This window comes from Gobio gobio, assembly GCF_949357685.1.
Source record: "Gobio gobio genome assembly, chromosome: 1".
Taxonomy (NCBI): domain Eukaryota; kingdom Metazoa; phylum Chordata; class Actinopteri; order Cypriniformes; family Gobionidae; genus Gobio; species Gobio gobio.
Genome location: NC_137097.1, coordinates 32,246,201 through 32,270,112, shown reverse-complemented (window position 1 = coordinate 32,270,112; position 23,912 = coordinate 32,246,201). Strand labels below are relative to the sequence as shown.

General features: G+C 37.4%; 1 protein-coding gene across 3 annotated transcripts in view; it reads left to right on the top strand.

Moving 5' to 3' along the window:
- The first annotated feature begins 764 nt into the window (after positions 1-764).
- Positions 765-23,912, top strand: part of LOC307125994 (5-hydroxytryptamine receptor 3A-like) — a 133,047-nt gene continuing 109,899 nt past the window's right edge. The window contains exons 1-4 of one of the 3 annotated variants that reach the window (XM_079816308.1): positions 765-1,015; positions 17,922-18,127; positions 18,225-18,269; positions 22,304-22,413. The gene's annotated coding sequence lies outside the window, so the exon portion shown is untranslated. Of the gene's footprint in view, positions 1,016-17,681; positions 18,128-18,224; positions 18,270-22,303; positions 22,414-23,912 lie in introns of those variants that run through there. The other 2 variants (XM_079816307.1, XM_079816309.1) reach the window with 2 other exon arrangements.

Sequence of the window (23,912 nt, the reverse complement as noted above, 5' to 3'; positions counted from 1 at the left end):
TGAAATATTGCTACCCAAGAGTCATAATAACTCAAAGTAATATGGGAACAGAGTAATATACATGTAAATATACATGTAAGTGACTCACGTTTTTTGTTTTTTGTTTTCACTTAGGGAAAAAAATATTATAATTTAATGTTAAGAGCCTGAAAATAACTTAAATATAAAACTGAATGTCTAATCATGTCATGATTCAAATATGAGGATGATTCTCTCAGTAATGTAGCTTCTGTGAGCTTTTATGTCAAGAAAAGTCTAGGCGTCATTTCAAAAAGGCCATTTATTTCAGAACATTTGCTATTGTAAAGAGTAGTTTTTCATTCAAATAAATCTGCAATAAACTGCAATATACTACTAATTATAATGGATAAACAGTTACTGAAAAACTAAAGCAACTATTTACAGAGATTACAAAGTGTAAAAAACTCATTTAGCTGATGGGAAGCGTCTGTGAGAGACAGCGCGCTCCACTGCAGCTGGCCATGGAGAACGCGCAGCCAGCGCGCAAAAACAGTATTCACCAAAGCCTACTTACGCAAACTGCGCAAGATAATGCCTTTTGATTGGTTACTAAGTCCATCAATCAAACCTTTGTTGGAAAGGCATTGGCTGGGCACCGAGTGCCTTTATCCAACGAAAACCATGGGCGCAATGATTGACAGCTCACCAAGCCTGTAAGGCACTTCCTCTATATGATGCATCCCAGAAGAGTCTCTGATTGAAGGAGAGAGACGGGGGAGGGTTTAAAATACGTGGGAGAAGCCATTCTAGCAGGGGGAGTTTGCCAGACACGGAATAGAATCGATATTTCATTGAAAATGGACATGATTGATCACGCTAACTCAAAACTCTCTTGCAAACAACGGAGGATTTTTAGTTTTTTCCCTATTTTTTCGTTGTTTTGGATTAAAAAGTGGGAAGTGGGATTTTGAAGAGTGGACTCTTACACAGAGATGTATGCGGGTGTTTATTGGATTTGTCCGATCTGATCCGAACGACAGGAGATGAAAGATGAGTACCGCTAATATTATGCTAATGTTTACATGGCCAGTCCTTTAGCGTTTCATTTAACCCTTTCCTCTCTGGTGTATTTATTGCAAAAACAAGTTCAGAACATGAATCTTGAGTGTTTTAGCTTTCAAATGATGCATAGTTTGTGATAGTTGATTGAATATTTTGTATAAAACAAAAGTAAATAAAAGTACACACCCCCCCCACTTTCGTCAACCCCCCCCCGTCCACGATCCGATGCGGGTTAAGAAGTTTTAAAGCAAACACTAATCACAATAATGGTAACTTCAAACAACTTTAATTTTCAATAAAACATCAACATCTAAACCTCAATAAGAGCTTCTGTAGTCGTCTGATAGAAATAAAGTCTGTCTGGTTAGTAATGTGTGAAGCTGGTAATGCTGTTTGTGGAGTTGTTTAATCCTCCTCTGCTGAGATCTTCAGAGATTGAATGTCTTTTTAATAGTCAGTCGTAGTTCTTGTGTTTTTCTTTTTCTCTTTCCTTCAGTGATTCTACTCATTATCATCAGGTGTTCACCACTAATGGTCAATTATCACTTAATTAATCTCTTAATTATCTCATTAACTTTAACACTGATTCAGTGTTACTTTAACACTCTGTAGAGTGGGACCATATGTTCTCTGAGCAGTGTTAATTTAACTCTGGGGATTTTACTGTGTGTGCACACAAAGTACAAGACAATGTTTCAAACTCTATGACTCTATAAACTCAATTATTCACACTTCAACACCACATCGATGCCGCTTTTGAGAAAAGATCATGAAGAGATAACAGTTGATAGAGTTTGCGCTTTGAATTAAATTAAATTGTAGCAACTGATAAAACATTCTATATAAATAACTTTAATTACTCAGGCCTGTTTGTTTGAGAACATAAACACTCCATACAATGCACAATGATGGTGTGTGTCGCGCTTTATAATATGATGTGTTGAGAACAACACAACCAGATGTGTTAAAAATTGACACATGTTGTGTCAGTTTTAACACATGTAGTGTGTGTGCTCAGGGACAACACATGTTGAGTAGATTTTAACACATGTAGCGTGTGTGCTCAGGGACAACACATGTTGTGTAGATTTTAACACATGTTGTGTAGATTTTAACACATGTTGTGTAGATTTTAACACATGTAGTGTGTGTGCTCAGGGACAACACATGTTGTGTAGATTTTAACACATGTTGTGTAGATTTTAACACATGTAGTGTGTGTGCTCAGGGACAACACATGTTGTGTAGATGTTAACACATGTAGTGTGTGTGCTCAGGGACAACACATGTTGCGTATAATTTAACACACAACCTGTGTCGTTTTCTTTAACACATCTCCGTGTTACCTGTAACTCAACTAATGTGTTATTCCTCTTACACAGAAGTGTGTTGAAACCTTTTACACAATAATGTGTTATAGTTACACAACATGTGACTGTATGTGTGTATTTGCCAGAGTTACTTCGTGTTTGGATGAACACTGACACGTATTGTTAACTTGTGTTTAGTCCATTGACGTTTAATAAAGTGTGTTTGACTGTTTATTGTATTACCTGGATGTTTTAGACATCATGAATCTACACACACCAGCTCTTATTGAGATGAACAGAGGTTTAGATGTTGATGGTTCATTGAATGTTTCATCTGAAGTCACCAGAATCGTGATCAGTGGCTCCTTTATTTGAGCTCTTGACCCTTTACTTGTCTTTTAATTCTTCTCTTTCTGCTGTAACTGCATTTAAATCAAATATGTTTATTATGGCATGAAAGAAAACACAATCAGAAAATTCTTGATCAAGTCATAATCTCAAGATCTGATCCAGTTTATGATTAAATGGATGGTTTACATTTACTTTATTTGTGTGCTGTAAGCTATAAAAGTTTTGTGAAGTTAATCCATGATGTCCAGCAGTGCAGAATAAATTCTTAAAAAAATATAAATTCAATGTTTTCAGAAAGTTTAGGGGGGCAGCAAATACTCGTCAAACACACACATCAAGAATCAGATCATGAATCACAACAATGGTGACAAACACTTCATCCTGCAGTGCATGCTGGGAGTCATGGATGAGTTTTGTACTATGGTGACTCCCAGAATGCATTGCGGGATGAAGCTTTTGGTTTGTCACCATTATTGAGATTCATGAGCTGATTCTTGATATGTGTGTGTGCCTGTGTGACACCATAGACTAGAACATCCTATGTGCACAGTGTATCTAAAATCAAATGTGCAGATGATGACATCAATATTATAAAATAATTATTAACAGCACAATATAATTTTTACAGTAAAGTTTCAGTTATCAAATTCTTTCCTGAGCTCAGCAAATGTATGCGATGATAACATTATCATCTGATCGTCGTTTTCTCATGGTTAGTTCTGCTGCTTCAAATGTGTTTAATAAACACTCAGTCACAGCAAACAGAAAAACTGATGTGACAGAGTCAAGGGTCAAGAGCTCAAATAAAGGAGCCACTAATCACGATTCTGGTGACTTCAGATGAAACATTCACTGAATCATCAACACCAAATCCGTTTCATCTCAATAAGAGCTTCTGTCTGACAGAAATAAAGTCAGTCTGGTCAGTGATAACAAGTGAAAAGCGGTGAAAGCATTTGAAAAAGACATTGAAAAAGAGGCATGATGTGATTGGCTGCCAAAACACCCACTGCTGTTCATCCAGAGTAACATTTAACACACATTGTGTGTTATATCTACACAACATGTGTCAAAATACCATCAACACACTCAGTGTGTTGTTTTTTAACACATCTCTTTTTAGAGTGTGGGTGTGTGTGTGTGTGTGTGTGTGTGTGTGTGTGTGTGTGAGACTTTCTCTCTTGATGATGATAATTTACCTCTTGAACCTGGATGACTTTAAAATGAATATACTATTTTTCAGATCAATATATTTATTTATTTAAAATATTTAATCTAATCTTTAATTTAATCTAAATCTTTAATATGTGTGCTCTCCCCTCGATGAACAGAAAATGATAGCATTGTGTTAGTTTTGAAGCAGGTTAAAAAAAGACTTTTCTTTCTCTCTCTCTCTCTCTCTCTCTCTCTCTCTCTCTCTCTCTCTCTCTCTCTCTCTCTCTCTCTCTCTCTCTCTCTCTCTCTCTCTCTCTCTCTCTCTCTCTCTCTCTCTCTCTCTCTCTCTGTGTGTGTGTGTGTGTGTGTGTGTGTGTGTGTGTGGATGGGGGGTGGGTGGATATCCGTTGCCTGCAGCATACAACAGCATTCCAATGGTGTAAAGTTTAATTCATACATTTGTAGGCATACATGTGGCGTATTCAGATGACTTTGATATAGTTATTTTACATTTAGCAGGTTTAACTTTATATTGCAGCAAATGATAACTTCAAATTTGAAATTAAACTATGACACTATATAACTATTCAGACAGGACTAGTTTTCTAAATTATATTTGAGTTACAATTCTCATCACCCAACATCTGTGATTTCAAATATATTCAATATATTCAAAATAATGTTTTCAGAGAGTGAAATAAACAAAAACTTTCTCCCACCATTTAGATTTTATTTATTTTTGTTGTTAAAATCTTGTGAATCTTTATCTATTTTATCCTATGACATTAAAATTCATCTACATTTAAATTACATCATGGGTGTGGCTTGTGGTGATAGTGGCACCAGCTGATGCAGTAAATGTGGCATATTCAAGCAATTCTAAAGGCCTGTACACACCGGGACGAATATCGCGCACGCTTATCACCAGCGTTTTTCATGACATTTTTCGGCGCGTCTTGAGTGTTCACTAGGGCTGAACGATATGGACAAAATTTCATATCTCGATTTTCATGCCAGATATCTCGATATCAATACAATACGATATGACTATGTGTTCGGTGAAAACCACCCAGCCAGCACAGTCATGTGGGGCCCATATGGGCGTCACCTGGGCTGTCTAACTGGGGCCCAGCTAGTTTTGTCCTCAGTTTCCATGTAGGCCCCACCTGGGCTAGCCCAGATGAACTGAACACTGCTCAGTGTGCACACTACAGGCTGTTAAATGTAACTGAATCAGTGTTGGAGTTAATGAGATAATTAAGTGATTAATAGAGTAATGACTGAATATTACTGAAGACTCCTGATGATAACAATCAGAATCACTGAAGGACAGAGAAACACAACAGACTTCAGACACAACTTCACAAAAGCATTATCAGCTTCCCTTTTTACCTATTAGATTGACTTTCTGTCATCTTAGTTTTTATTGATAATTACCACTGAGCAAAGGCGTACGTTGAAAAGACGTCCACTGAGGAGCCAGATTGAAAGTTTTTATGACGTCTGTTTTTAGGGGTGCACCGATCCGATATTAGGATCGGATATCGGCCGCGATACTGACAAAATAGCTGGATCGGGGATCGGAAAAATGAACAGATCCACAAGCCGATCCAGGTGTTTTTTTTCCGTCGCAGCAGAACCTACGTCATTCGTCAGCTTCACGTGTGTGTCGCATGCTAGAAGCAACATGGAGCGAGCCAGAGAGTCGGTGTGGAGGAGATATTTCACGCTTGCCACGCCAACTAGTTCGTCGGCTGTTTGCAATGTCTGCAAAGTAACTTAAATGTTTCGAGGGGAGGTGGTATTACTGCAAAGTCAGGGTCTTTCCTGCATTGAACATTTTTTGATGGCCGCCAAAGCCTAATTTGACGAGTTATTGTATGTGGAATAGATGCTGCGCTTGTGACTGAGAGAGACCGACCAGAGAGCTCCTCCCCCGCGCGCGCTCTCTGGGTCTTCAAAATAATCAGCGTTAGCTCTCTCATATTTCACATATTAATCCAATTCCAAATCTAAAGGTCGGAAGACCGAAACCATGTTGCACGTGACACATTCGGACAATTGTGTCCTTGAATTACCGCTGGGTGTGCATTGCGCTCAAAAAATGTTGACTCTTCTCTGACCAGCTGACATAAAGCATACTTTCAATAAACGGGAGACAAATCATATTCAGTTATGAAGTGTTTTCTGTGTGTTGACATCTTTCGCGATGTTCTAACAGACGGGATTCGCACACAACGCGTCTGCTAATGTCCGATTCGCGACCTAATGACTCATTTGAACCGAATCATTTTAACGACTGGTTAGATTAGAACAACTGATCTGTCCAACACTGAACTCATGAATCAGTTTATTAATTTACTCAGAACGCATCTGAAATGAGAACACAAGTGTGCTTACCCAATTAAGCAAGAGTGGGTAGTAAGAATTATTTTTAATTATCAACAGTAGCCTATTTCAGCTTATTTCTGTTGACAATGTGTAGTAAAATAAATAGGCCTAGCCTACAATCATTTAGACTGGAGTGAGGTGAAACCAGAACAAAGTTGTTATTAGCTAGCTGATCATTTTTATTAAATTGCATATGGCAGAAAATTAAGACTATTTGTTCATTTGGAATGCTACTTTTTAATATTGCACTCTAAAAAGAGATGTGTTAAAAATGACACATGTTGTGTTAGTTTTAACACATGTAGTGAGTGTGCTCAGGGACAACACATGTTGTGTCAAATTTAACACGATAAATGTGTAAGTCATTTTAACACACTAATTGTGTCAGGTAATCACATACTCAGATGTAATTTTAAAAATAAAGTGAAACTAAATTATTAAGCATTTAATCAATAGTCGAGTACAGAACGCATGTGCACACAAAGTACAAGACAATGTTTCAAACTCTATGACTCTATAAACTCAATTATTCACACTTCAACACCACATCGATGCCGCTTTTGAGAAAAGATCATGAAGAGATAACAGTTGACAGAGTTTGCGCTTTGAATTAAATTAAAATGTAACAACTGATAAAACATTCTATATAAATAACTTTTATTTACTCAGGCCTGTTTGTTTGAGAACATAAACACTGCATACAATGCACAATGATGGTGTGTGTCGGTGCTTTATAACATGATGTGTTGAGAACAACACAACCAGATGTGTTAAAAATTGACACATGTTGTGTCAGTTTTAACACAAGTAGTGTGTGTGCTCAGGGACAACACATTTCGTGTAGATTTTAACACATGTAGTGTGTGTGCTCAGGGACAACACATGTTGTGTAGATTTTAACACATGTTGTGTAGATTTTAACACATGTTGTGTGTATGTGTTCTCAGAGACAACACATGTTGTGTAGATTTTAACACATGTAGTGTGTGTGCTCAGGGACAACACATGTTGTGTAGATTTTAACACATGTAGTGTGTGTGCTCAGGGACAACACATGTTGTGTAGATTTTAACACATGTTGTGTAGATTTTAACACATGTAGTGTGTGTGCTCAGGGACAACACATGTTGTGTAGATGTTAACACATGTAGTGTGTGTGCTCAGGGACAACACATGTTGCGTAAAATTTAACACACAACCTGTGTCGTTTTCTTTAACACATCTCAGTGTTACCTGTAACTCAACTAATGTGTTATTCCTCTTACACAGAAGTGTGTTGAAACTTTTTACACAATAATGTGTTATAGTTACACAACGTGTGTCAGATGTGTGTTACATGTTACTTCGTGTTTGGATGAACACTGACACGTATTGTTAACTTGTGTTTAATCCATTGACGTTTAATAAAGAGTGTTTGACTGTTTATTGTATTACCTGGATGTTTTAGACATCATGAATCTACACACACCAGCTCTTATTGAGATGAACAGAGGTTTAGATGTTGATGGTTCATTGAATGTTTCATCTGAAGTCACCAGAATCGTGATCAGTGGCTCCTTTATTTGAGCTCTTGACCCTTTACTTGTCTTTTAATTATCCTCTTTCTGCTTAACTGACTTTTAATCAAATATGTTTGTTATGGCATGAAAGAAAACACGATCAGAAGTTTCTTGATCAAGTCATAATCTCAAGATCTGATCCAGTTTATGATTAAATGGATGGTATACATTTACTTTATTTATGTGCTGTTAGCTATAAAAGTTTTGTGAAATTAGTTCATGATGTCCAGCAGTGCAGAATGAATTCTTAAAAAAATACAAATTCAATGTTTTCAGACAGTTTAGAGCTGCAGCAGATACTCGTCAAACACACACATCAAGAATCAGCTCATGAATCGCAACAATGGTGACAAACGCTTCATCCTGCAGTGCATGCTGGGAGTCATGGATGAGTTTTGTACTATGGTGACTCCCAGAATGCATTGCGGGATGAAGCTTTTGGTTTGTTACCATTATTGAGATTCATGAGCTGATTCTTGATATGTGTGTGTGCCTGTGTGAAACCATAGACTAGAACATCCTATGTGCACAGTGTATGGAAAAACAAATGTGCAGATATTGACAACAATATTGTAAAATAATTATTAACTGTGCAAAATGTATTTTACAGTAAAGTTTCAGATATCAAACACTTGCCTTAGCTCAGCAAATATATGCGATGATAACATTATCTTCTGATCATCGTTTTCTCATGGTTAGTTCTGCTGCTTCAAGTGTGCATTATAAACACACAGTCACAGTAAACAGAGAAAAACTGATGTGACAGAGTCAAGGGTCAAGAGCTCAAATAAAGGAATCACTAATCACGATTCTGGTGACTTCAGATGAAACATTCACTGAATCATCAACACAAATCCTGTTCATCTCAATAAGAGCTTCTGTCTGACAGAAATAAAGTCAGTCTGGTCAGTGATAACAAGTGAAAAGCGGAGAAAACATTTGAAAAAGACATTGAAAAAGACATTAAAAAAGAGGCATGATGTGATTGGCTGCCAAAACACCCACTGCTGTTCATCCAGAGTAACATTTAACACACATTGTGTGTTATATCTACACAACATGTGTCAAAATACCATCAACACACTCAGTGTGTTGTTTTTTAACACATCTCTTTTTAGAGTGTGATATGATTATTTACCAAAACAATTATCTGTAGTGTAAAAAATGTTTGGTAACTGTCAGATTACTATTGTATGTTTGACCAATACACTGTTTTTTGTTTCTTCTGCTACATTTTATTTATTTAAAGAAGTTTGATTACATTCTATTTTAGATTTGAATGCACAATTGTTTTTTAAATAAATAAGAATTCAACACTTTACATACATCTGTTATTTTGTCTTAGTTATTTTTAGTTAGTAAAGTCTGGTGCCTTTAGTCTCTTCAAGGAAGGTATAAGGTGGAAGATATACAGTTTATTATTAATTCAACAATAGTATCGGATCGGTATCGGGTATCGACAGATACACAAAGCCCAGGCATCGGTATCGGTATCGGGACTGAAAAAGTCGGATCGGTGCACCCCTATCTGTTTTTGACGTGTTCTGCACATCCGATATAGACGTTCATGGAACCTCAAGGTTAAAAACTAGTTTGAATGTGCTCATTGTGGACATATTTCCCATTTGTAATTGCAAAGCAACTCACACACAGTGTGTGTTTGTCCAGAAATCATGAAAATAAAAGAAACTTAGCTCACACCTTTGGACACTTTAGACAATTTAGCATCTGTAATTCACACACCTTTGGATCGTGAGAGAATCGTGGGATTCAATCCAGGATCTTCTTGCTGTGAGGAGACAGTCAGTACGTTTACATGGACAACAATACTCCGATATTAATCTGATTAAGACCATACTCTGATTAAGAAACTACCATGTAAACAGCGATTTCTAATTACCTTAATCCGGTTAAAGCCATACTCGAATTAAACAAAAATCGAATTAAGACATGTGGAGTATGCCTGTTTTAGTCGCATTATCTAAGTGCATTGTAGACATGTACACACCTTAATCTAACTATTAACGTCGTGAAGGAGTTTCCGCCGCGTTTTGTGACAGGTCACACACACACACACACACACACACACACCAGGCAAGTGCAGAGGGGAGGGCTTTGGGGGCTCGTATCAAAAGTACATAAAGTGCCCCTCTAAACAATCATCAATAATATTGTGACAAATAAAACAGAATTTGAATTATAATTAATATAACCGCACGTACAAAACAATGCGCTTAAATTCCCGTTTATCTTTTACGTATCTTTCAGTCTGAAATGTCGTTGCCATGACGTTGCTATGGTGCGTGACTGCGTGTCTTGCTCATAGACCGTAAAAACTCTGCTCACTCGGACATGGCCTCCTCTATATATTTTTTTCTTTGTGTTGCAATAATGCTCATTTTAAAAGTAAAATACGATCATTTTGTATCTGTAATCCCAGATTCATAATTGTCTGCTTACAACAGCGGTCGGGAACCTCTAGGCCTGCGAGCCATATGCCATTCAGTGAACGCTTGTGGCTCGATGGCAGAAAAAAAACAATCCAAACAATAACGATTTTGAAACCTTTTCATCACATTTTCATCATTTATCAAAACTATTATTCGAAATGTAGGCTGTCAAGAAGGAGGCAAGATGGGTCTCTTAAAAAAACCTGAAAGACAATATTTAATATTACACAAAATAAAACATATATATATATATATATATATATATATATATATATATATATATATATATATATATATATATATATATATATATATATATCATAATATCATAAAAAAAGTATAAAAATCACTCGTTTTTATAAAGTCACACTGTCCAACAGCGACACCCGCAGGTAAAGTTACAGTGGGTTGCCTGAGCCCATTGATTTGAACACACCCACGAAAGTCGCGCTATGATTGGACCCCGGACAGCGTAGTGTGGCACGGGGACGTAATGACGTACCATTAATCAAACTATGTTCTGTAACATGTAAAACGGGAACATGAACGTAATATTCTAAAAGCTACTCATGTAAACACCTTAATCAGATTATTGCCTTATTCAGAGTAAGGTCAATAATTAGATTACTGCTGTCCATGTAAACGTAGTCAGTGTTTCCCACTGAGACACTGGTGCTGCCCTTAATCACAGACATAAGACACACTTTGACTATTTCTGTCAGACGTCTACAGAAGCTCTTACTGAGAATTAACAGAGGTTTAGATGTTGATATTTATGGTGAATTTGAAGTCACCATTGTGGTGGGAAGCGTTTGCTTTAGTTGGGCTCTTGGTCCCTGTACTTAAGTTAGCTTTTCTTTGGATGTTATAACTGTGTGTGTGAAACTGTATGGCTGAGAAAGCAAAGATAAAGCGACTTCAGGTGTTGTCAGTGCCTTGTTGATGACTAAATCATCAGAAGTCTAGAATCTGATGTTGTGCTTTTGAGTTTTAGGTTCTTGTTCGGCAAATAATAATTTGTTTATATACTATAACCTTGTGAATCTGCTGTATTGACACCAATAAACAAATCACTCATCCTGAAAGATGATACAAAAGCAGGTGCACATTGTTTTGAGAAAATACGTCACATAGTCAGACGCAGACATCAAGATTTTGCATATGATTCACAACAACGGTGACAATCAAGCATGAGTTTTGTACTTTGAAGCTACCCATCATGCATTGCAGCATGAAGTTTTTTTTGTTATGATTGTCACCGTTGTTGTGAATCATATGCAAAATCTTGATGTCTGCGTGTGACTATTTGAAATATTTCTCAAAACAATGTGCACATTCTTTTTTATCATCTTTCAGGATAAGTGATTATTTTATTGCTATTAGTCCCGATGCAGTGGATTCACAAGGTTATAGTATATAAACAGTTACAGCAGCCAAAAAAAAGCTAACACAATTACGGGGACCAAGAGCCCAACTAAAGCAAACGCTTCTCACCACAATGGTGACTTCAAATGAAACATAAACATCAACATCTAAACCTCTGTTAATTCTCAGTAAGAGCTTCTGTAGACGTCTGACAGAAATAGTCAAAGTGTGTCTTATGTCTGTGATTAAGGGCAGCACCAGTGTCTCAGTGGGAAACACTGTCTCCTCACAGCAAGAAGATCCTGGATTGAATCCCACGATTCTCTCCCGATCCAAAGATGTGTGAATTACAGATGATACGTTTTCTAAAGTGTCTAAAGGTGTGAGCTAAGTTTCTTTTATTTTCATGATTTCTGGACAAACACACACTCTCTGTGAGTTGCTTTGCAATTACAAATGGAAAATATGTCCACAATTTGAACTAGTTTTTAACCTTGAGGTTCCATGAACGTCTATATCGGACGTGCAGAACACGTCAAAAACAGACGTCATAAAATCGTTCATTCTGGCTCCTCAGTGGACGTCTTTTCAACGTACGCCTTTGCTCAGTGGGAATTATCAATAAAAACTAAGATAACAGAAAGTCAATCTAATAGTTAAAAAGGGAAGCTGATAATGCTTTTGTGAAGTTGTGTCTGAAGTCTGTTGTGTTTCTCTGTCCTTCAGTGATTCTGCTTGTTATCATCAGGAGTCTTCAGTAATATTCAGTCATTACTCTATTAATCACTTAATTATCTCATTAACTCCAACACTGATTCAGTTACATTTAACAGCCTGTAGTGTGCACACTGAGCAGTGTTCAGTTCATCTGGGCTAGCCCATGTGGGGCCTACATGGAAACTGAGGACAAAACTGGCTGGGCCGCAGTTAGACAGCCCAGGTGACGCCCATATGGGCCCCACATGACTGTGCTGGCTGGGCAGAATCTGAATTAAAATGTGTTTGATTTAAGCCTACATTTCAAAAATTTGTGTCAGAAAATGTATTGTTTTTAAGCCTTTCGCACGTACGATCACACAGGTGTAATCAGTCTAGGCTGGTCCCTGGAGCGGATGATCAAGTGCATCACATTATCAAATGTTGAATTTAGCCAGAGACAGCCGCGCTCAGAGCTGTCATATATCACAACTTTTCAGTGTTTTCAACCACATACTGTTTATTTTAGGTTTCAAACATACAAATTCACATAAGTACTAAAAAAAACAATTAATTTAGAGTTTGTAAAATACACACTGATGTCTATGGAAGAGGTAATAATAATCCTTTCCATTATAATTTGACACGTTTTATTCATATCAGATACACATTGTGTAAGTAACTTCAATGTTTACTCTATTCTATTCCCAGTTCATCAGCCACTTACTTTTAAGTATTTTGGGAGAAGTGGATGAATTCACGTGTTGTAAACATAGAGGTTGTAAATCCAACAGATCCGATGCGGCACAAACTAACACGACGGCGCCCATTGCGCATACAGCTCAACTAACGCGATCGTTATAAAGGTGTTCAAACAACAATATACTTCCACTTGCATGTATTTGACAATCGGAATATCAGATATTTCATGCCATAGCTAACACATTTGTGAATATTCTGAATAAAAAAGGAAAAAAATGACATAAAAGCAGATCATCATTCATTCAGCGCTGTTGCTGCTGCGGTGTGTCACGTGACAAGCAATGACGTGTCACCATGGAAACGTGTGCGCGCTGGCTTTAGCGGTGCATTCAATGGCACTCATAAAACTAATGTTTGTTGTGACTGCCAGAGTTGTATGCAGGGCGAGCGCGGAGAGGGGAAATCTATATCGTCTATATCGTTGCTTTTTTCGATAGTAATATCTTGAAAGTTCATATCTAGATATAGATACGATAACGATATATCGTTCAGCCCTAGTGTTCACACCCAAGCGATTTTCACTGGCGATAAGCAGAGTGAACGTGCACATTCAGTAGATAGCGCTCCCGGTACACAAGGTGGTGCTACGGCACTTTACGCCTCTGACACTCACTTGTCACACAGAAGAATAGGAGAGACAGTATTTACGTGCTTGTCAAAATCATAGACATATTATGTCTGTGGCAAAAACCATTCACACACTTTTTGTGTGAACTGGCAAGCAGCATTAGCTGCTCATCTTCTTCTTTGTCTACTTACTACTACTTCTTCGTCGTATCAATGTGTGCTCGGCAAGAGCGTTTTGTGCTTGAGCGCCACCAAGTCGTGTTTTAATGTAACTTCAGGAGCTCCAGGCACGTGAACAAATGTGCCAATCTCATTGGTCGGCCAGTTTTTAACGCGCCGCGTCAAAATAAAAAAACAAACTCGAGCCATTTTTTTTTAAATGATGCTTTTACACCTGGCGTTTGGCGCGTCTGTGTGCACACTCACATTTGCCCCCCTTGTTTCGTCACAAGCGATAAACACACGCTAAAATCGTCCCGGTGTGAACAGGCCTTAAAATATTCTCATGATTAAATGCATATTGCCTGCTGTGCACAGTTAAGCTGATGCCCCCGGGGTGGCGTTGCCACCGGCTTGGGCCCGTCATCGCTGCTCGCAGCTTTAATTTATTTTTATAATCTGAGCTCAAAGATAGAAGTGTGCTTAATGGGTACTTGAGCTTATTAGGTACATTCACCTTAATAGTTTGGTCACCATTATGGTGATTAGTGTTTGCTTTAGTTGTGCTCTTTGGCCTTAACTTTTAAAAATAAATTTTCTCTCTTTACTGAAAACTGTTAAGGTCAGATCAGCAAGGAAAGTAAAGATTAATTATATTAGATACTTATTGATAATATAGATATTATCGTGGATTCTAGAGGTGGGCAGATTGATACTAATATCGATAATATCGATACCAACGTTGGTATCGGTATTGATTGATACCAACGTGAAAATATCGATACTGAAGTTTCAGTTTCTCTCGTTTTGCGACCTGTCCGTGTTTGTCAAAATGCTGCTGCTGTCACAGAGCAGAGCAAGCTCTCAAGAGTGCTGCTCGTGCTCGACACTGCTCTCCTCCCCCTCTCCTGTGTTGTTCCGTCACGTGACTCACCACTAGCGCTACCACCAGCAGTCAGTCAGAGGCGGAGAATGGCAGCAGAGAGAAAGAGGAGCGTTGTATGTAAAACTTTGTGACTTTGTTTATTTAAGAAAGAAATCCTGAAAAGTGCACTAAAGAGTAGAAACATTTTTTGTTAACATGCTACTTGAAAAGAGAATTTGTTTTTACATTTTTTATATTTGTGAAGTAATCATTTTGTAACTTTGTTTAAATAAAACAGAAGTAACCAAAAGTTGTTTCTGAACAAAAGCTTTTGTAGTACTGATTAATAACCCTAAATGCAAATCACAAAAACTAATTAAAAGTCATGAAAATTCATTTAGATTTAGGTTGAAGACGCATCCACCTTAATTATTAAAAAGTAACGATATTGGTATCGGTGATACTGGCCCTGTATTTACTTGGTATCGGATCGATACCAAATCTAGCGGTATCGCACACCTCTAATGGATTCGTGGGCTGATTTCAATCAGAGTCTTCTATCTGGTACTAGTTTTACATCACCCTGGGATTCTACAGCATGAGCTCAAGCACTATTTAATTAGAAAATCTAGAGAATTTAATAAAAAATAAAATCTGTGAACAGTAAGATTATAACACCTTCAACGTGACAAAAATTCTCAATAATCAGCGTATGAATCTCAATAACGGTGACATACTTCATGCTGCAATGCATTCTGGGTGCATCATACGAAACTCATCACTGGCTACCAGAATGTATTTTGGCATGAAGCATGTCATCGTTATTGATATATATATGCTGATTCTTGATGATTGAGTGAGTAGTTCAAAAAGTTTTTTTTTTTTTTTCATCAAATTTTTAAACGCTGATGTATATCATGCTGTAGAAATGTTACTATAATCAGTAATGTGAAATTAATGACATCAGATAATCTAGATGAGATCAGCAGATAAAAACACTATCCTCATAAATCTATATTTTTAAACCAGGGAAGCTTTTGAAGCTTGCATATATGTTTTTTTTGTAGAATAATATTTTGTATGTCTAAATTATGTACAAAGAGAACATTATGGATGCACTGTAAAAATGGCTGTGAAATCTACAGTTATTTACTGTAGATTTCACAGTAACAGTACTGTAAACGATTTTTACAGTAGAATATTGTAAAGTTTACAGTAAGACCGTAAAAAACACAGTAGTCCAAGCATTACAGTTGAAATCACAGTAGTCAAAGCATTACTGTAAAAAAAAATCACAATTTAGCCACTATAGTACTGTAAATAGTAAAGTAAACTACTGTAATTTTTTTTTTTTAATCATATCTTTCTTTGTACCCCTTTCACATGGACGGCCCGAGATTATTGTTGTTCAGAATTCATTACCGGAATATGATATAAATACTCGAAGGTGAGCTTTAAGTCAGGGCCGTGCAGAGAGTTCGTCAGGGGCAGGGGCTCAAATGTAAATGGAAGTAGGGCTGGGCGATATATATCGTGAGATTGTTATGCGCTTCTCATCAGTAAAGCCGGTTAATTGATTGGTAGTAAATCGCCTTCACCTGCTTTCAGATGGAGCGGCATTTACTACAAAGCTAAAACTCCAGTGTTAAATTAAGAAAGAAGTTAGAGAAGTTAATGAGATAATTAAGTGATTAATTTAGTGATGATTGAGCATTATTGAAGACACCTGATGTTAACAAGCAGAATCACTGAAGGAGAAAATCATAAATTGTAAGCCACCGTTATTGGGATGGGTGTGTGCATTAGTTGGGCTCTTGACCCTTATATTCTTAACTTTAGATTTTGTTTGTCTGCTGTTATTGATTTATAGCAGTCTAATTAACAAAGAAAAGTGTGATCTGATAGTGTTGGCTATGTTTTGACATAATCATGCGATGATCAGAAAAATGAAACATTTTGAGAAAGTTTGGTTTAACTTGTTAACAGCAGCTTTGTGATTTTACAGTATGTGAATATCATTTTTTTCTTATAATCTAAAATATTTAATTAACATTGTTCTGATCAAATGACTTTCAAATTAATTTATTTAGAAACACAGACATCAATAATCAGCCTGTGAGTCTCAACAATGGTGACAATAATAAAGCATGTTGCAGTGGCTACCACCAATCACAACTCATTAATGGCTCCCATCATGCATTGCGGTATGAATAAATTATGATCTGAATTGTCTATGTAATTTTCTTTTCCTAATTGACTATTCTTCTCGTCACCATTGTTGAGATGCATAGACTGAATCTTGACGTCTGTGTGTGGCTAAAAGAAAAGTTTTTTTTTTAAAACAACTTTTAAGAAATCCTTTATATTATGTCTAAAACTTAATATATTTATGCAGAATCACAGTTATGCTGTAAACATAAACATAAATCAAACATATAGTTCAAATGATGATTGTCATAATATAACCAACAGATCACTTTTTGTCTTTGTTCTTCTGGTAATTATAACTCAGATACAGCAGCCAGACAAAATCTAAAGTTAATAACATAAGGGTCAAGAGCCCAACTAAAGCAAACACCCATCCCCATAACGGTGGCTTACAATTTGAGATTTTCTCCTTCAGAGATTCTGCTTGTTATCATCAGGTGTCTTCAATAATGATCAATCATCACTAAATTAATCACTTAATTATCTCATTACCTTCAACACTCTTGAGTGGACTCATATACACTCCCAGGAGTGTTAATTTAACACTGGAGTTTTTGCTGTGTACAAAGAGCCGTAGTTAACTGACAAGCTGAGCCATCGCATTAATTATCGCTGGCGATACGTCCACGATATTAATGCGATATGGCTCAGCTTGTCAGTTAACTACGGCTCTTTGTAGTAAATGCTGCGCCATCTGAAAGCAGGTGAAGCCGATTTACTACTAATCAATTAACCGGCTTTACTGATGAGATGCGCATAACAATCTCACGATATATATCGCCCAGCCCTAAATGGAAGTACAGTACCCTTACTGTAAAAAGTATTCACAGTAACTTACTGGCCAATCGTTGCCAGTAAGTTACTGTAAATTTTACGGTAAATTTTTTACAGTGGCCTCTGAAAAGCAATATTTGTTTTTGTGTTTGTTTTTGTATATGTTTTTGTATATGTGACGAGAGTATGAAATTTAGAAAGATGAATGTTTAAACATTAACTTCTGTTTCACTGTGTGCCTGTAAAAATATATTCTGCTGTGTTACCGAATGTCTTCTATCCACAGGGTGGGTGTCTGATGCTCAAAACTGCAATGCAATAGGAAAAGCTGAAGCTAAAATGCAACTTTTTGAATATCTCGGCTTAGACAAGGAAGACTCTCAGAATTCCAGAATGTGGCCCTTGATATTCAATTACGAGCATGCCAACACAACTGCATACAACCCTTCCATCATTTATGTGGACCTATATGTGACCGCCATCACAAATGTGGTATGAGTCCAGCATGATTTATCTTCTCATTCAGGTCATTAAATGATATGTCAAACAGTTGCAGTATCATCTCTCAACACAATCTTTTTATCAACAGAATGAAAAAGCCCAGACTCTCACAACACAGGTCAAAATGATAACTGTAAGTGTTTTAAAAACCTATCTCATTCTCATTTCACAAAGTTTAACTAATTACCACTCCGTGTTCATACGGGAACCTCCAGCAGGGTGTTAAAGTAAAATTGAAGCAGTGTTAGAGTTAATTAGATCCGTAAGTGATAAATTGAGTGATGATTGAGCATTTATGATGAAAACCTGATGATAATGAGCAGAAACACTGAAGGAAAGAGAGCTGCAACTACAACTGACTTCAGCCACAGATTTAGATGTAATCAACTGAAAAGACATTAAATCTCTCTTTTTACAGACCAAATTGAATCAAGATAAAACACAGGTAATTTATTTTTCATAATCATAAAGAAAAATTATCAAAAGTGGTGGTTACTAATTATTTATTATTTATAACATTTTTCATAAACAAAGTTCTCTTGTCAGAGGTGAAATATTCTGAACTTTAAATATATTGTGAGAAAAAAAAATCCTTTAGACACAAACATCAAGAATCAACAAATTAATCTCAACAATGGTGACATGTTTCATGCAGCAATGCATTCTGGGTGCCACCATAGTATAAAACTCATGACTCCCAGCATGGATTGCAGCATTAAGAATGTCTCTATTGTTGCGATTCATATGCTTATTCTTGATGGGCTGATCTGTGTCAAGGAAGTATTTTTTTGGTGCAAATCTATTGACCCTTTAATATCTGAAGGCATTTGTATTTTATTTTTTAGATCAATTATTTTATGGTGAAGCTTCCCTATATGTGAGCTGAATCTGGATATATTTTGTGGTGATATGATAGCCTGGATGCCAGGCCAGCTGAGCTTAACCCTGCCCATAACATTTGAGGTTGGGCAGTTTGACCCCTTTTGTGCGTACGCAACGTTTAAAAATGAGGCCCCTGGCAACCCAGCCAGAACAGTCATGTGAGCCCAGATCAAATGAGCACTGCTCAGTGTGCACACTATAGGCTGATAAATGTAACACTGCGTCAGTTTATGTTAATGGAGTTAATGAGATAATTAAGTGATTAATTAAGTGATGACTGAGCATTATTGAAAATAGCTCCTGTTAACAAGCAGAATCACTGAAGGACAGAGAAACACAAGAACTACAACTGACTTCAGCCACAGCCTTAGATGAAATCAACTGAAGATAAAAGAAGACATTAAATCTCTGAAGATCTCAGAAGAGGAGGATTTAACAACTCCACAAACAGCATTACCAGCTTCACGTTGATGTTTTATTGAAAATAAATAAGTGTTGTCTTTAGTTGGGCTCTTGACCCTTGACTTCTGAACTTTAGATATTCTCTGATTGCTGTAGTTGTGTTTGTTATGGTGAGAACAGCAAGAGAAAAAAAATATCAGGTGCTTTTGGCCCCGTTCACACCGCAAGTCTTAATGCTCAATTCAGATTTGTTGCTCAGATCCGATTTTTTTGTTTGACTGTTCACATTACCTTTTAAAATGTGGCCTATATCTGATTCCAGTGTGAAATGTTTGAGGTTTCAAACTAACCTGCATGTGCAAAAGAACAATAACAATGACGTCAGACGCAGCCGCTGTTGCACTAAAGTTCGGGAGGTTATGAAGGACATTTTATTTTACCTTTAAGACTCTTCACCTTCCTTTGGCACTGAAGCCACGTTCTTCTGTGTTCCCATTCTTCCATTTCGTGTGCTATTTTTTCAAAAACGGAGCGGTTACGGTAGGATCCTTCTAGTTTAGACTATTCTTCTAGACTATTACAATCAGCGAATGAATCTCATCAACGGTGACATACTTCATGCCGCAGTACATTATAGGGGCATCATAGAATGCATTGCTGAATTGAAACATGTTACCATCGTTGAGATTCATACGCTGATGCTTGATGTTTGAGTGTGAGTTAATGTTGCAGGAGTTCAAAATGTTTAGTGTACAATGCATTCTGATCAATTCTGATTAAACTGAGTCTCTTGCTGTAAAATACAACAATAATCAAACAAATTAATAGCGAATGTCATCCATATAAAAGTCAGACATTAGATCAGTGAATTAATCCACAACATGATGATTATATTCTTATCATCAATGAGCCACCAACAACTGATCACACTTTCTCTTGCTGTTCACTTCATAATAGAGGTGTGCGATACCGCTAGATTTGGTATCGATCCGATACCAAGTAAATACAGGGCCAGTATCGCCGATACCGATACCAATATCGATACTTTTTAATAATTAAGGTGGATGCGTCTTCAACCTAAATCTAAATGAATTTTCATGACTTTTAATTTGTTTTTGTGATTTGCATTTTGGGTTATTAATCAGTACTACAAAAGCTTTTGTTCAGAAACAACTTTTGGTTACTTCTGTTTTATTTAAATAAACAAAGTTACAAAATGATTACTTCACAAATATAAAAAATGTAAAAACAAATTTTCTTTTCAAATAGCATGTTAACAAAAAATGTTTCTCCTCTTTAGTGCACTTCTTTTCAGGATTTTTTTCTTAAATAAACAAAGTCACAAAGTTTTACATACAACGCTCCTCTTTCTCTCTGCTGCCATTCTCCGCCTCTGACTGACTGCTGTTAGAAATGCGAGCCTGACTGCTGGTGGTAGCGCTAGTGGTGAGTCACGTGACGGTACAACACAGGAGACGGGGAGGAGAGCAGTGTCGAGCACGAGCAGCACTCTTGAGAGCTTGCTCTGCTCTGTGACAGCAGCAGCATTTTGACAAACACGGCCAGGTCGCAAAACGAGAGAAACTGAAACTTAAGTATCGATATTAGTATCGATCTGCCCACCTCTACTTCATAACAAACAGCCAGCACAAATCTATTCTTAAAAAGTCAAGGGTCAAGAGCCCAACTAAAGCAAACACTAATCACCATATTGGTTATGGTAATGGTTAATTATTTTCAATGAAACATCAACATCTACAGAAATAAAGTCAGTCTGGTAAGTGATGAGTGAAGCTGATAATGCTGTTTGTGGAGTTGTTTAATCATCCTCTTCTGAGATCTTCAGAGATTTAATGTCTTATTTTATCTTCAGTTGATTTCAGCTAAGGCTGTGGCTGAAGTCAGTTGTAGTTCTTGTGTTTTTCTGTCCTTCAGTGATTGTGCTTGTTAACAGGAGCTTTCTTCAATAATGCTCAGTCATCACTTAATTAATCACTTAATTCTCTCATTAACTCCATTAACATAAACTGACGCAGTGTTACATTTAACAGTCTGTAGTGTGCACACTGAGCAGTGTTCATTTCATCTGGGCTAACCCATGTGGGACCTTCATGGAAACTGAGGACCAAACTGGCTGTTAGACAGTCCAGGTCAAACCCATCTGGGCTCACATGGCTGTTCTGGCTGGGTGGCCAGAGCAGGAGGGACTGCGCAATGTACGTATCTGACAATTTTATTTTTCTCAATCAAACTGACTAAATGTCAGAGGTGGAAAGTCCAGGTTCAGAAAGTAAAAAGTCCTGCTCTGTATTTTGTTCAAAACACCTGGATTTGTTAAGTAGCACAGTTTTTCAGCCAGGAGGTAGAATTAATTAGTGAAATCAGCTGACTGAGTTCATGAGTGAAATGAAAATATGGCAGGACTTCTACTCTTTGGTCCCTGGATTTTACACCTCTTTTAATAGGTTCTTCTGTGACAACGTGTTTGTTTTATGAACAGTTACAAAAACCAAATCAAACTGCCCAACTAAAGTAAACACTGATCATTGTAATGGTTTTCAATAAATCATCAACATCTAAACCTCTATTATTTCTCAAAAAGAACTGTAGACAAATGACATAAATAAAGTCAGTGTGGTTTGTAATAAGAGAAATGTAATGTCTTTTCAGTTGATTTCATCTAAAGCTGTGGCTGAAGTCAGTTGTAGTTCTTGAGTTTATCTTTCCTTCAGTGATTCTGCTCATTATCTAATTAACTCTAACACTGCTTCAGTGTCACTTTAATACCCTGCTGCATGGTGGGGTGTTCAACACCTGTGAATTTACGATGCAAGCATACAGTATCTGTCTTATAATCACTCTTACCTTCATGTAACTCTCCAGGGATGGTCAAATTTGAATGTTACTTGGAAACCAGAGAGATTTTGTAACATTACAACTTTTGCAGCCCCCAAAGACATGTTTTGGATTCCAGACATTACTATAGTGGAAAGGTATGTAAAATTACTTCAGTCAGAACCTTTTATTTTGGATTTTATATTTTATTTTGCCTTTTAGTCAATGCAATAGATCAAAAAGGTTGCAAAATGAGGGATAGAATAAGGACAATTATATGTTAAAACAGATTCAAAGGCTTTGTTCATAATGCACATAAAACAGATTTTTTTTAACTTCGACTGCCTCGATGCTGAGCACGTCTAATTCCTCAGAATCAGACCGCTCATGCATCGGGTCCTCCACCCCGGGGGAAGAAGCCGCAGCGCGGGCTTCCACCGGGGAAGGAGAACATCTGAACTGTCAGACAAAGACTGGGAAGATGCCTCAGCAGTCCCAAGTCCCGCTGACAGTCCATCCGTGAGCCCCATGACCGGCCTCGCTGCACCGCCTCGGCGGATGCGGGACCGATCCACAGGGCTCACGAGGCTGGCCGGCCTCATCGAACACGGCCAGCCGAGAGCGGAGCAGCAGATTTTGTCAAATCAGGGCCCGTAATTATCAAGCTTCTCAAAGTGCCATTTTAGTCTGAAGTGCTGAGAATGAATGAAATTTACTCCTATTTTCAAACTTAAGTATAAAAGCAAGTTATAACATTTCTTAAAGCTAAGATTCACTCTTACACTACCAGTTAAGACAACTCGAGAGGTCTCTCAAGTGGGTAGGAGTTGCCAGTAGGGGCTTGTGATGGCACTGTGGAGACAGAGACGTGTGCAAATCTTTTTAGAAGAGGAATAATGTTTTTGAAATGTTTGACAATGAGCAGTTAATCAAACGGTATCGTTTGGACAGAGCAGGTATCATCTTTGTCAGTGCTGGTTAATGTTGGGCTGAACTTGCCTTTTATAACGTTTCCACTGTTCGACTAATTCAGCAAGTGATCGCTTCTTCCTCCCGCCAGTTTGGTTTTCTTTTAGAATCCATGGTGGCTGATTATATCAAAACATCTAGGCTATATATAGGCAGGTCAGTTAACAGCACATCAGTTAAAAATGTTTAATAAAGACATGGTGGAAAATGTGTTTATCTTTCATTACAAATGTGTATATTATAATGTCTTGAAAATTATTTATTGTCAAATGTGTGTTGAATGTAAACTCCTCTTAGGAATTTCATCATTCAATGCAAATTTATCTGAGAATATTCTTAGATAAGGACATCTATTCAGTGATTGGTTCATGCCTATGACATCATCCAAAATCCCGTTTGTGGCACAGCAAAGTGTCGTGAATCAACTCTAAGGCTAAGTTTACACGTGGGCGGCTATTTTTATAAACGGACATTTCAACCTCTACGGTTTCACATGTCTGTTTTGAGGAAAGTGTTAATTTACACGTACCCGTGGATATATGCCGTCAAGAGCATGCCAAACCTGTAGGTGGCGGTGTAACGAGAAGCTCAAGCCCACGTAAGCCAGTTAGAATTGGCGGCGCTGGCGGTGACGCGGACTGGTTCTTCGTGTTGGAGGGAGAAGTTGTTGCAAAATTGCTGACCTCCG